At 38.2% G+C, this 15,890-nt stretch overlaps 1 pseudogene; it reads left to right on the top strand.

Annotated features, from left to right (window-relative positions):
• The first annotated feature begins 523 nt into the window (after positions 1-523).
• On the top strand, positions 524-2,085 carry LOC118498492 (annotated as a pseudogene).
• The last annotated feature ends 13,805 nt before the right edge of the window (positions 2,086-15,890 follow it).

The raw sequence follows: 15,890 nt of genomic DNA, 5'->3' as shown, positions 1-15,890 counted from the left end.
GTTGTTTCTCTCATACGTTGATGTTTCTCTTCTTCTCTTTTCTAAAAATAAATAAATAAATAATTTTTAAATGGGCAAAAGATTTCAAGAGACATTTGCAACCTAAGTGCCCATCAGTAAACGAGTGGATCAAAAAACTGTGGTACATTTACACAATGGAATACCACACAGCAGAAAGGAAGAAGGAGCTCCTACCCTTTGTGACAGCATGGATGGAACTGGAGAGCATTATGCTAAGTGAAACAACCCAGGGGATGGAAGACAAATACCATATGATCTCACCTATAAGTGGAACCTAATCAACAAAATAAACAAGCACAGAAAATACAACCAGAGACATTGAAATAAGAATCTGAAAGTAACCAGAGGGGAGGGTGGAAGAGGGATAATATGGGACAATGGGGAGACCATCAAGGAACATGTATGAAAGACATATGGACAAAGCCAAAGGGGGTGGGTTTGAGGGTGGGAGGAAGGGATGGGTGGGATGGGGTGGCATGGTGGGGTGAAAATGGAAACAATTGTACTCAAACAATAAAAAAAGATGTACAAATAAGTACATGAAATATGCCCCACATCATTAGTCATAAGAGAAATTTTAATGAAAACCACAATGAAATACCACTTTTTTGCTACAATATATACTAAAATGGCTATAATAAAAAAGACAATCATAACAAATGTTGGTAAGGATATGTAGAATCAGGAACTTTTATACATTTCTGGTGTGAATGCATTAAAATGGTATAGCCACTTTGGAAAAGTCTGGCAGTTTCTAAAAAGTTGATTATAAATTTACCATAGGACCCAACAATGCCATTCCTATTATGTACCCAAAAGATATGTAACATGTGGTCACACAAGCACTTGCACTTGAATATTCATAAATGCATTATTCATGTGAGGCAAAACATAGAGACAATCCCAATATCCATTGACTAGGGACTAGGTAAACAAAATGCAGTATATTTGGCAATAAAAAGGAATAAATACTAATTCAGGCATACCTAGTTTTATTGCATTTCACAGGTGTTGCTTTTTTTTTTTACAAACTGAAGACAAGATCATCCAAAAGATTATGACTCACTTTTTTGCAATACTCTATTACAGTAATCTAGAACTGAACCCACAGTATATCCAAGGTATGCCTGTAAATACTACAACATGGGTGAACCTCAAAAGTATACTAAGTGAAATAAGCAAGATACAAAGATCTAATACTGTATTTGTAGATTATTTATAGGAAATGTCCAGAAAAGTCAAATTTATAGAGATCAATAGATTAGCAGTTGTCTGGAGGTGAGAATGAGAACAGTCATTAACTGTAAACTACTACAAGGGATATTATTGGGGTGATATAAATGTTATGGAATTTGATTGTGGTGATGGTTGCAACTGGGTAAGTATAATAAAGGCCATTCAAGTGATCCTTAAATCCATTCCTGTTTAAAGGAGTCTCTGCCATAACATCTGTTGCCACCTATAGCTAGAATAAAGTGTCTTGGAGCCTGTTATATACTTAAGAATAAACTTTTGGATGTCACTGCCAGGCACCCAGTGGCGCTTTGTCTGAGCCTTTGGCAGGCTTTCTGGAAACAAAAATGGCTATGGCCAGCAATTTCTACCTGCACTACTATTTAGGACAAAGGGCGAATTTGAACATGAGTTTCTAGAATTTGAGTTTTGGTCAAACAGCAGTTTAGACATGCCAGCAAAAGCAATGACAAAAATGATTTCCTGATCAGAAAAGAGGCCCATGTACAGAAGACTGTGAAGAGAATTACTGATGACAGTGAAATTACAAAAGAAGATGATGCTTTGTGGCCTCCCCCTGACAAGGTTGGCCAACAGAAGCTTGAAATTTGGATTGGAAATTAACACATTTCTTTTACTACATAAAAAATAGGTGCTCTTATTGATGTAAATCAGAGGATTCTGAAGGCCTTTGAGTATTTTACTGTTTGGTGCAGGATATGAAATGTTAAGTTTTTAGTTTTACTGGATTACATTTCAAGATTAAACCAATCTAAGTTATATGTTCTTTGAAAATTTTATTTATTTATTTATTTTTAGAGAGAGGGGAAGGGGGGGAGAAACAGAGGGAGAGAAACATCAATATGTGAGAGATACATAAACCAGTTGCCTCTCGCATACCCCTAACTGGGAACCTGGCCTGCAACCCAGACATGTGCCCTGACTGGGAATCGAACCAGCAATCCTTTGGTTCACAGGCCAGCACTCAATCCACTGAGCCACACCAGCCAGGGCTAAGTTATATGTTATTTGAACTTGTTGTTATATTTAATTAAAGTTTGGGTAAGGGAGGATTTGTCATTTATAATATTGGCATTTTTGTGAATGTGAAACAAATACAACTTTTTGTATGTAAATTGAAAATAAGAAAATATGTAAACAACCCTGGCTAATGTGGTTCAGTTGGTTTCAGCATTGTTCTATACACCAAAAAATTGGTGGTTCCATTCCCCATTCTGGGTCAGGGCACATCCTAGGTTACATGCAAGAGGCAATCAATTGACATTTTTTCTCTCACATCGATGTTACTCTCTGTCTCTCTCTCCCTCCCTCCCTCCCTCATCAATGGCAACATGTCCTCGTGTGAGTATTTTTAAAATTATACACACACACACACACACACACACACACACACAGGTTTAATGGTTATCATCACTTGTGTCCAAGTGGGTTGAACAGTCCCCATGCACATTAAATTCTGTAAATAAAAGCCACCTTTTGTTGAAATTTTGTTCCAATAAAACTTACCAAAGCCTGAAAAAATATATTTAAATTTTTTTAAAAGAAAAAAGAACAGCCCTGACCAGTGTGGCTCAGTGGATTGGGCATCATTCCACAAAGCAAAAGGCCACTATTTCAATTCCCGCTGAGGGCACATACCTGGGTTGTGGGTCTGGTCCCCAGTCAGGGCATGTATGAGAGGCAACTGATTGACTTCTCTCTCTCACATCAATGTTTCTCTCCCTCTCTCCCTCCCTTCCCTTCTCTCTAAAATAAACAAATAAAATCTTTACAAAAATAAATAAAAATGAAAAAGAATACACTTTTGTTTTTTAAAAAAATAATTGAAATGTACAATTTAAATATGAAATGTAAATTATACCTCAATAAAGTCTCTTTTTCAGTTATTTTGGCTATTCTAGGTCCTTGACACTTACATGTGAATTACAGAATAAGTTTGTCCATTTTCACAACAAAAAAGCTACTCTGATTTTTATTGGGATTGGTTTTTTAATCATTTTTATTTTCAATTACAGTTGTCATACATTATTGTATTACTTTCACGTGTATACCTCAGTGATTAGACATTATATAACTTAATAAGTGATCATCCTGATAAGTCTCACACCCATCTGACACCATATGTAATTATTAAACTATTGACTACCTTCCCTATGCCCATGACTTATTCTGTAACAACCAATTTGTATTTCATAATCTCTTCACCTTTTCTGCCCATCCTCCTAACCCCCTCCCATCTGGCAGCCATCAAAATATTCTCTATATCTATGATTCTGTTTCTGTACCACTTGTTCATTTATTTTGTTTTTTTAGATTCAATTGTTGATAAATATGTATTTATTGCCACTTTGTTGGTCATATTTTTGATCTTCTTCATGAAGAAGACCCTCTAACACAAGGGTGTCCAACCCATGGCCCACAGGCTGCATGTGGCCCAGAATAGCTACGAACGCAGCCCAATATAAAATCATAAACTTACTTAAAACATTATTAGATTTTTTGTGATTACATGTCACAATGTCACATAAAATAAATGTACAATGATGTGTAAAATAAATGTATGTACAATGATGTTTTATTAGATATGTACACTTTCTATATTAGTGATCACAAACTTGGGACCTGCTTGATGATTTTAAAAGATTATCAAGCCCTGGCTGGTGTGGCTCAGTGGATTGAGTGCCAGCCTTCGAACCAAAGGGTCACAGGTTCAAATCCTAGTCAGGGTACATGCCTGGGCCACAGATGGGGCCCCTGGTGGGGAGCACATGAGGGGTAACCACACATTGATGTTTCTCTTCCTCTCTCCCCCTTCCCCTCTGTCTAAAAATAAATTAAAATCTTTTTAAAAATGATTATTGAAAGGGCTGCTGCATAATGAGGTTATTATGTGAGGATTTCTTTGCTTATCTGTGGTGGCAGACATCATGAAAATTATGCACAGGCCTGTTTTCTTTGGTCATCAGTTTTCATTAGTATTTGTATATTTAACGTGTGGCCCAAGACAACTCTTCTTTTTCTAGTGTGGCCCAGAGATGCCAAAAGGTTGGACACCCCTGCTCTAACATTTCATATAATACTGGTTTGGTGGTGATGAACTCCTTTAGCTTTTTCTTGTCTAGGAAGCTTTTTATCTGTCCTTCTATTCTAAATGATAGCTTGCTCGTTAGAGTAATCTTGGTTGTAGATCCTTGCTTTTTATCACTTTGAGTATTTCTGCCACTCCCTTCTGGCCTGCAAAGGTTCTCTTAAAAAATTAGCAGACAGTCTTATGGGAGTTCCCTTGTAGGTAACAAACTGCTTTTCCCTTGCTGTTTTTAGGCTTTTCTTTAACCATTGACATTTTAATTATGATATGTCTTGGAGTGGGCCTCTTTTGGTTCACCTTGTTTGTGACTCTCTGTGCTTCCTGGATTTTTATGTCTATTTCCTTCACCAAGTTAGGGACGTTTCTCTCATTATTTTTTCAAATAGGTTTTCAATTTCTTGCTCTCTCTTTTTTTCCTTCTGGCACCCCCATGATGTGAATGTTGGTATACTTAACATTGTCCCAGAGGCTCCTTACACTATTTTCATTTTTTTTATTCTTTTTTATTCTTACTGTTCTGATTGGGTGTTTTTTGCTTCCTTATATTCCAAATTGCTGATTTGATTTTTGGCTTCATCCACTCTACTGTTGATTTCCTATAACTTATTCTTTATTTCAATTGGTGTATCCTTCATTTATGACTGGGTTTTTTTTTATGTTGTTGAGGTTCTCACTAAGTTCACCAAACATCCTTATAACCACTGTTTTGAACTCTGCATCTTATAGATTGCTTGTCTCCATTTTGTTTAGTTCTTTTTCTGGAGTTTTGATCTGTTCTTTCATTTGGGCCATGTTTTTTTGTCTTCTCATTTTGACAGCCTCCTGTGTTTGATTCTCTGTATTAAGTAGAGCTGTTACATCTTCCAGGCTTGATAGAGTGGCCTAATGTAATAGATATCCTGTAGGGTCCAGTGGCACAGCCTCCCCTATCAACTAAGCTGGGTACTCAAAGTATAATTTCTGCGTGGGCTGAGTACTCTCTCCTCTTGCAGTTGAGCCTTGATTGCTGTTGGCATGTCAATGGGAGGGATTTACCCACGAGAATAAGCTGCAAGGAATGGCTGTGACCACTGACAACCAATCTTTATCCACCATGGAGGATCATCTGTGCAGAGGCCCAGTCCACAAAGCAAGACTAACTTTAACAGAGCTCTCATACCCACTGAGTCTGCTCCTTGAATGTGTCACTTGTGGAGGTGGTTGGGTGGTGGTGTTCCAATGCAGTCTGAAGCTGTCCACTAGGTGGGTTGACTCTGGGGCCTCCCAGGAGGGGCAGGCCAAGGTCAACCACCATCTGTGCTCCTCTTGGAGCAGCCCCCACCTCAGCATAAGCTACAAAGTGATCTGCAGGTGGCTGCTATTTGTACTGGACTTGGAGGTATTCAGGGAAGGCCAAGCTGTGAACCAAGGCTGGCTGCTGCTAGTGCCTGTCCTGCAGCCACTTAGCAAGAGGTATGAGGCTAGCTGAGGCCAGATGCTGCTTCTTTGAAAGAATTTAAGACAATCTGAAGTGTGAGCCAAGATAAGCCATTCGCATGGAAAAACCACTGGTATCATCTTTGCTGGGCCAGAAAGCTGGGTGATGTGAGGGCCTCAAGCAATCATGGGAGGTAAGGCAAACAATGTGAGCCAGGGTGATGGAGTCTCAGATATGGCATCCACCTGCCAGTTTTGAGGGGGGGATGACTCAGAAAAGGAACAATGGCCTCTTCCAGCAATTCTGTCTGGGAGAAAGCTGCTCCCCAGCTCTTGCTTTAATGCTGAACAATTCAGTGCCTCTCAGTATGTCTCTGATGTAGTGCCTTTCAAGCTGCTTTCCCCTGCACTGGAGCTCAGAGGGAGTGAGTCCAAGTAAGTCCATACATGGGCCCTTTAACAGGAACTGCCTAGGACTTCAGAAGTTTCCATCTTCCTCAGCCTCAATCTGCTGGTTTTTACAGCCAGAAGTTATGGGGACTTCTCTTCCTGGTACTGGAACCTTTGGCTGGGGAGTCTGGTGTGGGCCTGGGACCCCTAGCTCCTGAGATGTCCCTCCTGAATTTTATCTGCCACACATGGGTGTGGGACCAAACCATTCTGTGTCTCCACCCCTCCAACTGGTCTCAATGTGGTTTCTTCTTTAATTCCATAGTTGTAGGACTTCCATTCAGCTAGATTTCTGGCAGTCCTGAATGATGGTTGTTCTGTAGTTTAGTTGTAATTTTAATGTGGTTGTGTGAGGCAAGTACCGTGTTTACCTCTTGGGACTGGTTTGAATCTATAGATTAATTTGAGGAGAATTGAAATCTCAGCAATATTGAGTTTTCTGACCCATAAATAAGGTACATCCCTCCATTACTTTAAGTATTCTTTGGTTTCTCTCAGAAATATTTTTTAGTTTTCAGTGTACAGGTCTTTCACATCTTCTGATAAATTATCCCCTAAATATTTTATATTTTTGATGCTATTTTACTTGGTGGTGTCTTATTTCAACTTTATTGTGTGGTATTGGTTTTTAATTTCAATTTCTTGCTAATTACTCATATATTGAAAATCAATTGATATTTGTATGTTTATCTTGTGCAGAAGTTAGAAGAAACAGTCCCCACAAAACTTCCCTCCTAATACGAATTGCAAGTTCAAGTTCAAAGCTCTCCAATACCACCCTCAGGTTCAATAATTTACCAGATTGATTCACAGAACTCACAGAAAGCTATTATACTCATAGGTATATTTTATTACATCTAAAGAATAGATATTAAAATCAGCCAAGGGATGAAGCACATAGGGCAGAGTCAAGGATGGTAAACAAATGCAGAGCTTCCACTTATTATCTCCCCACAGAATCAAGACAACATTACTCTCCAGGCATTGATTGCAATAGCATGGAGTACTACCAACCAGGGAAACTCACCAAAACCTTGGTGTCCAAAGCCTTTAATGGTGCTCCATTATGTAAGCACAGGTGACTGCTTGCTCACATGGCTGAGTTCAGTTTCCAACCCTCAGGAGGACAAGTTTCATGACCCAAAGCCCCTACCCTTCATCATGTTGTTGATGTGGCTCTGAGCCCCCATCCTAAATCATAGATACTGTCTGGATAGCACAAGGCCCACAGGTAAACAAAGACATTCCTACCAGGTATGACACTCCAAAGGCCTAGAGATTACCTCCCAGAAGCTGAGGGCAAAGGCAAGGTCTCTCTGTGGTTAAGGTTGAATACTTTACTACACATGCCACCCCTAGCCTTTGGCCAAGGCTCTTTCACAGCAAAATATATTTGTCTGGGCATCTAGTTTTAGTATAGCACTTATATAACACACAGCAATAGTAAAAATTAATTTATCCTACAAAACAATTATATACATGTTCATATTTTAATACTAATGATAACTCTTCCCCTTTGATCTACTTCTATTTGTACCTTATGATAGACTTGTGCTGAATTATTTAGCATAGAAATTAGTTGATGACCAGCTAAATCCATTTCTTCCTCAAGCCAGTCATTTCCATTAGTATTCTATCCTGAAAAGTCTTTAACTCAACTCCCTGATATATTACACCATCAATATAAATATAATCTTAGCAACAATGCTAGTGTTACACCATATCATAGTATGGTAGTAGATGTAAACTACATGTAACACTATACCTATAGTAAAAAATAATATACTATACTTTTAAATATTTGTTAAGAGGTTATATCTCCTAAGTGTTCTTCCCAAAATAAAACAACAAAATAAAATACTGAAAAGATACTGGCACATTACTAGAGTCCCACTTCGCAACAGCATGGATGGAACTGAAGAGCATTATGCTAAATGAAATAAGCCAGGCGGTGAAAGACAAATACCATATCATCTCACCTACAAGTGGAACCTAATCAACATAACAAACAAGCAAGCAAAATACAACCAGAGACAGTGAAATTGAAAAGAAACTGACAGTAACGGGGTGGGGGAGGAGATACTGGGGTAAACGGGGGAAGGGTTTTCAGAAACATGTATAAAGGACACATAAAAAGAACAAAAGGGGGTAGGATCAAGGGTGGGGAGTGGAGATGGCTGGGGTAGGGAAGAGTTGGGGGGAATGGAGACAACTGTACTTGAACAAATATATATGTTTATAACCACTCAGTGAAGACAAAAGTCCTGGCTCCATGATCAATTTTTTTTCTGACACCACCTTGACAGGGGTTTGGCATGACTTTTAGGGCCTGTTGAGGGTAAAAATATAAGCTACTCACTTGGCATGTGTTAGTATGAGTAGGAATTGGGCCACATTTTTTTTCTATATTGTTCAGATGCAATAAAGCAACTATTTTCTATAATTTTACTGTCTTGTTAGGCTGCCCATTTCCTGGTTCTTTGACTAGAGAAAACTGGCTTTTTTAGGGTCTTTTTTTGTATGGGTCCATTGACATTCCAAGTTGCCGGGTTTTCCAGCATAGTCTCAGATATAGGAGGCAAAAAGGGAAAACCCATGAAACTCACCAATATACCCTTTTGGGGGTCCTAAGGTCCCTAGCCAGTCTACATTCTATACTCCACCTTTCAGAATCATATTGTTTGTTGTATGAATATCATTTCCAGGGTTTTTTGTTGGACATAGCAGCAGGAATAGGGAAAAGTACATCTCCATTTTCTCAGAAGTAGGAGTCTTATATTTGAGCCTTTCCCCTACTATTTTCCATGTCTCTACTAACTTTCTCAGCATGTGGAATACATTTATAGTAACTTTTAAAATGTCCCTGTTGACTAATTCTAACATTTCTGTCAGTTTTGGGTTGGTTGATTGCTTGATTATTCTCATTATGTGTCCTATTTTCCTACTTCTTTGCATGTCTAGTAATATTTGATTGAATGCCAGACATTGTGAATTTAACTTTGTTGGGTTGTATATTTATGCATGCCTATAAATTATCTTGAGTTTTGTTCTGGGACACAGCTAAGTTACTTGGAAACAGTTTAATTTTTACAGGTCTTGCTTATATAACTTTTAGATATATCTAATTAATCCCCGCTACTGAAACAACAGCTTCCTGAATTCTCTACCCAGTGACCTATTTTTCCAGTCTGGCTAGTGAGAACAGCCCTGTGTGAGCATCAGTTACTATTTGCTCTTATCCTTCCAGATGGTTCTTTCCCTGGCTTTAGTTTCCTCATACACATGTGCTGATCAGTACTCTACAGAACACTCAAGGATACAGAATACCTAGGCAAATAAACTGGGTCTTCTTTCTGTGAAGTTTTCTCCACTCTGAGTGCATGCCCTATGAATTCTAGCTGTCTTGTTCTCCTTAGACTTTCAGTTCTTTCTCAACTTAGGGAATTCACCAACGTCTTCCTCAGTTCCCCCTCTTTCCAATGCCTTGAAATCCCTCTCAAGGAAATAATGCTGGACCAATCATAGGGCTAACCTCATTTGTTTCCCTTTCCTCAGAGATCACTGTTCTTCATTTCCTGACATCCAGTGACTTGAAAACCATTTTTTTCCAACATATTTTGTCTATTTTTGTTTTCTTTGTTTATTCCAGGTATGAGGGTAAATCCAGTTACTGTGACTCCATCTTGGCAGGAAAAGGTCACATGCAGGAATTTATGAATGTGGAAATTTGTCAGTGGAGGTCATCAATACAAGATATATTCAAAATGGTGTAATTTTATGAATAGGGAATATTGTAACCTGGGTTTGTGACAAGTATGCCAGTGAACTTGATCTGTGAATGGGGAACTTGTATCTTAAGTGCTCATCAGTGTGAGATATAGTGAGAAGTATTTAAGAAAGGGGATATATGTCAATGTAGACTATCAACGAGAGGTACTCTCTGATAGCTAAATAGTTATGAGTATGTTCAACTGGGATTTTCAAAGTAAAAAAATCCAATGGGCAGGTGTTTGCATATCAGATTTATGAATTGAGTTGTCAATAAGAATTTTGTCCTTGGTGAATATTTAAGAAGAAAGAGATTTGTCAACAGTGATCATCAATGGAGTTACACTTGGAAAGAAGGTAGTTATTAGTATATAACCCAGTAAATATGGAGCTGTCAAACAGTAATACATTGATAGATGTATATGAATGAGGAAATATACAATAGGTATTGCCAATGGGGTACATATATCAACAGAGGTATTTATGATGGATATATTTGTAAAATGACCTGGGCAATACGACATATACCAACAGGCAGGTGTTTAAAAATAAGGCCATTTGTCAGCAAAGGTTATAAATGGGTTATACCATAAGGTGGGTTTTTATGAATATAGATATTTGCCCTGGTTGGTGTAGCTCAGTGGATTGAGCACAGGCCTGCAAACCAAAGGGTCACCAGGTCAATTCCCAGTCAGGGTACATGCCTGGGTTTCAGGCCAGGTCCCCAGTAGGGGGTGTGTGAAAGGCAACCACACATTGATGTTTTTCTTCTTTTCTTTCTCCTTCCCTTCCCCTCTCTCTAAAATAAATAATAAAATCTAAAAAAAGAATAGATATTTTCCAGTGGTCAAACAACAATGGAATATGTATTATAATGGTTATTTATAAAAGATTTTTCAACAGGGGTTATAAATAAGAAATATGCCTGTGGGTGTTTATGAATAAGATTTTTTAAGCCCTGGCTGGCATAGCTCAGGGGATTGAGCGCAGGCTGGGAACCAAAGTGTCCCAGGTTCGATTCCCAGCCAGGGTACATGCCTGGGTTGCAGGCCATAACCCCAGCAACCGCACATTGATGTTTCTCTCTCCCTCTCTCTCTCCCTCTCTCTCTCTCTCTCTCTCTCTCTCTCTCTCCCCCCCTCCCTCCCTCCCTCCCTCCCCTCTCTAAAAATAAATAAATAAAATATTTTTTTAAAAGATTTTTTAATGGCCAGAATATATTGGTTGATATGTCAATGTTTTTTATTTCTCAGTAGGAAGATTTGTCAAGAGGACTCATGAATGGAGATGTTTTAATGGATACTTTTTAAAAAATATATTCTACTGATTATGCTATTACAGTTGTCCCATTTCCCCCCTTTACTCCCCTCCACCCTGTACACCCTCTCCCACCCACTTCCCCCCCCCTTTAGTTCATGTCCATGTGTCATACTTATACGTTCTTTAGCTTCTACATTTCTCATACTATTCTTAAGCTCCTCCTGTTTATTTTCTGCCTACAATCTATGATACTTATTCTCTGTACCTTTCCCCCCTCTCTCCTCCTCCCACTCCCCTGTTGATAACCCTCCATGTGATCTCCATTTCTGTGGTTCTGTTCCTGTTCTAGTTGTTTGCTTAGTTTCTTTTGGTTTTGTTTTAGGTGTGGTTGTTAATAATTGTGAGTTTGCTGTCATTTTTAATGGATACTTTTGAATGAGGTGATCTTTTCCCCAATGGGTTAATCGATGAAAGATTTGCCAAAGGGTAGGTATTTATGAAAGAGGAGGTTTGCCAAAGGGGATCATCAATAGAGATATTCCAGTGGGATTTTTATGAATAAGAAGACAGTACAACAGTGGTTACAGTAGGCAGAATTATAAGACCCCAAATATCCCTCTCATCCCTATATAAACTTATCCCCTTAAATGTGGGTGGAACCTATAAATATGATGAGATATAACTCTATGATTATTTTATGAAAAAGGGGTCTTATAAATATAATTAAGGTTACTAATCAGTTGACCTTAAAATAGGGAACTAATCCAAGTGAGCCTAACCTAATTAATTAAGCTCATAAGCCCTTCAAAAATGAAGAGTTTTCTCCTCTTGGTGGCAGAAGAGGACCTCAGAGAAACTAGAAGTATGAGAAGCATTTGGCTCATCCTAATTGGCTTTGAAGACAAAGAGGCCCATGTGGTGAGGCATGCAGCTGGCCTCTAGAAGCAGAGAGCAACCACTGGCTGTCAGCCAGCAAAGAAATGGGAATCTCAGTGCTACAACTGTAAGGTACTAAATTGTAAATAACCTGAATAAGGTTGGAAATAGATCTTTCTGAGAGTCTCCAGGGAAGAATCCAGGGTGGCAAACACTTTGACTTTGGGTCTGTGAGACCATTAAGCAGAGAACTCTGCCAAACTCACTTGGACTTCTGACATACAGAACTGTGAGATAATAAATGGGTGTTGTTTTAGGCTGCTAAGTTTGTGGTAATTTGTTACACAGCAATGGAAAACTAATATAATATTTGACAATTGGGTATTTGTGAAAGAGGGGATATGCCACAATTAAGAGAGAGGACTTTTCAAGGGAATGATTTATCAAGGGCTTGGGGATTTGTCATCTGTAGTCTTGGAAATAGTAGAGATTTATAAACATTAGGATGTGACCATATCGAGGACTGCATAATGGCAAACTGTTATGGGTTGAATTGTGTCCTCCAAAAAGATACATTGAAGTCTTAACCCCCAGTACCTCAAGATGTGAGCTTACTTGGAAATAGAAAACAGGAAAATTATCACTTGGGGGAATGGTTGTCCTCAGAAGTCTTTGAAAAATGTTAGTATTTGTCAGTGGGGGAATCTACACACTAGAAATTATTGTATGAGCAACATCATTAGTAGAAAAATATTATAGTAAGCATATGAAATATTCAAAGTATCTTTGGGAGAGATTATTAAAACATGAGTTAAATTAAAGATGCCAAAGTATATGAAATTATTACTATGATGTATTATTTACAATATTATAAATTATCATTCTTAATAAACATTATTCACAATATTATAAATAATCATTACTAACATTTATCACTACTAGGTTATAAATTAAATTATATTTACCATTACTACTACAAGCAATAATACATACAGCTATGTGCCTAGCACTGTTTTAAGCATTTACATATATAACTTGATTTAATACTCGCTTTGTCCCTATGAATTAATAAGAATTATTTTATCCCCATTTTATAGATGTAGAAACAGGCATAGAGAGGCAATATGATTTCTGCAATAACACACAGCAAGTACAAGAAAAAAGGCAGAATTTTTTTTCAAAATGCAAGATACTAATTAAATTTTTTTTGTTATGACCTAGTTAAAATATTTTTATTTTATATATTTTTAAAACTTTATTGATGTGCAATTCACATACAGTAAAATTTATCCATTTAATGTGACAATTAAATTAATATATTCACAAAGTTGTGTGATAATCACAATAGAATTTTAGAATATTTTCATCATCCCAAATGAAACCCCATACCCATTAGCAGTCACTCTACATTTATCCCACCTCTCCCCACCCCAGCCCTATATAACCACTAATCTACTTTCACCATGGTCTCCAAAGATTTGACTATTCTAGACATTTCATATATATAGAATCATACAATATGCGGTATTTTATGACTGGCTTCTCTGAATTAACATGTTGTCAAAATTCGTTCATGTTGCAGCATGTATCAGTACATTTCTTTTCATTACTGAATAATATACCATTGTGTGAATAGACCATATTTTTATTATCCACTCATCAGCTGATGGACATTTGGGTTGCTTCCACTTTTTGACTATCAATAATATTGCTGTACACATTTGTGTATAAGTTTTTGTATGGAACTATGTTTTCATTTTCTTGGGTGTGTACCCAGGAGTAAAATTCCTGAATCATGTGGTAACTCATTTTGAGAAACTTCAAAACTGTTTTCCAAAACAGCTACACCACTTTACATTATACCAGCAATATAAGATGGATTCAATTATTCTACATCCTCATTAACATTTATTATTATCTATCTTTTTTTCCTAGCCATACTGGTGGATGTGAAGTGGTATCTTGTGGTTTTTTCATCTTCCTGAATGCCTAATGATATTGAGAAGCTTTTCAGGTGATTAGGCCATTTGAATATTTCATTCAGAGAAATGTTTATACAGATCCTTTGCCCATTTTTAAGTTAGGTTATTTATTAGTTTTTATTATTGAGTTTCAGTTCTTTATATACTCTGGACAGAAATTATGCTTATCAGATATATGATTAGCAAATAATGGCTCTCATTCTGTGGGTTGAATTTTTACTTTACTTACAGTACCATTTGCAGCATAAAAATTTTAAATTTTGATGAAGTCAAATTTACCTTTTTGTTTTATAGTGTGTGCTTTTGGTACTGTGTTTAAGAAACTATTAAGGGTCAGGATAACAATACAGATTTGGCTCCAATGTTCATGTTCTTCATTAATATATTACATAGCCTGTCTAAAAATCAAATTGCTGTTAGTAATATTATACATGAAGTTATTGTTAGGAGAGTTTCATGTTTTGACCTGAAAAATTACTGAGGGGTGAATACATCCATGGATCATCTTCCCACCCTAGCGCAGACCTGGGAAGGATTCTGGGTAGGGACTGTGAAGCCCATTTTTTATGGAGAAGTACTAAAGCTTGACTGAGGGAAAGGCCAGCCCCCAGACTACCCATTGAGCTAGACCCCATGCTGAATACCTCACAGGGCTGTCACCCCCATGTGCTTCCCCTCAGCCATCAGGGTCTCTCCCAAGCATAGATTCACAGACACACAGAATGCTGGGGTAGGGGTAAGGGTAACTTACTTTACTCTAGTGAGTTTTCTAGAACTGTGATGGGGAGATATAGTGACCTCAGGACTACAGATACCCTGCCAGGAGCCACACCAGGAGCCTGAAGTAGGCAGCCTCTCTGTGGTGTGTATGTCTCCATACCAGCCGTAGCTAAAGGGATCTACCTGAAAGGAAGGTACTACCTGAGAAGCCTGAGAGTTCTACTTGCTGTTTAATGTCTCTGGCCATATCTAGTATATGTAAAAGTCTTGGTGATGAGAAACAATTGGAGAAACCAGAATATAGGTAGAAGGAAGATGCATAAATATATTCAGGACTGAGGTAATAATCGGGAAGGTAAGGTAACCTATTTCAGGTATTGCAGAACAACTAGAAGTAGCAGGAAGAGTCTGTGATTACAGACAATAGACCAGGGCTGGGGAAACATCCCAGAACACTACAAAAGAGCCAGAGGAACCAGGGAACACTCACTGCAGTGATGTGAACAGTCAGAGAGACTATTAAACAGCCAGAGTGCCAGAGAATAGTCCTTATAGTTAAACAACAGCCAGAGAAGCTGTAGTACAGCCAAATGGAAAAGGAAATCATCCCTAAATCTCATGCAACAGCTAAAACTACACAGGAGAGATAAGGGAACAATCTTGGGATGAGGGAACAGCCAGAGAAACAAGGAAATAATTGAAGGGACAAGGGAACAGTGTTTGGACTTGAGGAACAGAGGAATTATCAAACATCTGGAAAGACCATAGACAACCTTATATTTAGAGGATAGTCAGAGAGAGGCTCTACAAAACAGCCAGAGCAACAGGAGATAAACCCTTAGGATCAAAGCATAGCCCAAAGACCAAGGAACAGCCTCTAAAGTGCAGAAAATAGAAAAATAAGAAAGCAACCTGTCCCTGGCTGGCGTGGCTCAGTGGATTGAGTGCTAGACTACAAACCGAAGCATTGCCAGTTCAATTCTCAGTCAGGGCACATGCCTGGGTTGCAGGTTGGGTCCCCAGTTGGGGGCATGTGAGAGGCAACCACACATTGA

This window comes from Phyllostomus discolor, chromosome X, assembly GCF_004126475.2.
Source record: "Phyllostomus discolor isolate MPI-MPIP mPhyDis1 chromosome X, mPhyDis1.pri.v3, whole genome shotgun sequence".
Lineage (NCBI taxonomy): Eukaryota > Metazoa > Chordata > Mammalia > Chiroptera > Phyllostomidae > Phyllostomus > Phyllostomus discolor.
This window is presented reverse-complemented; position numbering and strand designations above follow the sequence as displayed.